The 485-nt window shown below is 50.5% G+C and overlaps 1 long non-coding RNA gene across 1 annotated transcript in view; it reads left to right on the top strand.

Moving 5' to 3' along the window:
- The window catches only part of LOC119593987, a 42,581-nt gene that overhangs the window by 11,822 nt on the left and 30,274 nt on the right, over positions 1-485 (top strand). The gene's annotated exons all lie outside the window — the stretch shown is intronic.

Below are 485 nucleotides of genomic sequence, written 5' to 3'. Positions count from 1 at the left end.
GCATTACAGAACACACACGTTCGCGTGATAAGCGCCCTCACCCCCCCATCCCTTCCCCCGTCCCTCATCCCCCATCCCTTCCCCCTCCCTCACCCCCATCCCTCACCCCCTTCCCCCTCACACCCCCCATGTCGACAGCGTATCCCCATGGATCAATAGTTAAAAGGCCTTAAGATAGCGAATGGGGGTTCCTTTGCTACCTACCTTTGCCGCGGGTGAGTGACGTGTCATGCACAGCGCACATGCAGTGGGGAAACGGAGAAGGAATCATGCGCATGACTATTTTTTTATGAGAAAAAAGAACGTGTAAGAAGAAGAATCCCATTACACGCAGTATATTCCCGTTATTTTCTCTCATTATTATTCTTTCATCACGTCTTCGCTGTTTGGCAACATTTCCGTGCAACAGGGATTCCCAAACATTTTCTTTTCCCCGTTTCCCGATCGCCTCCCATTAAGTCTACTAAACGCCTTCCCTTAACGCA

The sequence above is a fragment of the Penaeus monodon genome, chromosome 33 (assembly GCF_015228065.2).
Source record: "Penaeus monodon isolate SGIC_2016 chromosome 33, NSTDA_Pmon_1, whole genome shotgun sequence".
In the NCBI taxonomy this organism is placed as follows: Eukaryota; Metazoa; Arthropoda; class Malacostraca; order Decapoda; family Penaeidae; genus Penaeus; species Penaeus monodon.
The sequence above is the reverse complement of the archived record's forward strand: the minus strand, read 5'-3'. Positions and strand labels throughout refer to the sequence as shown.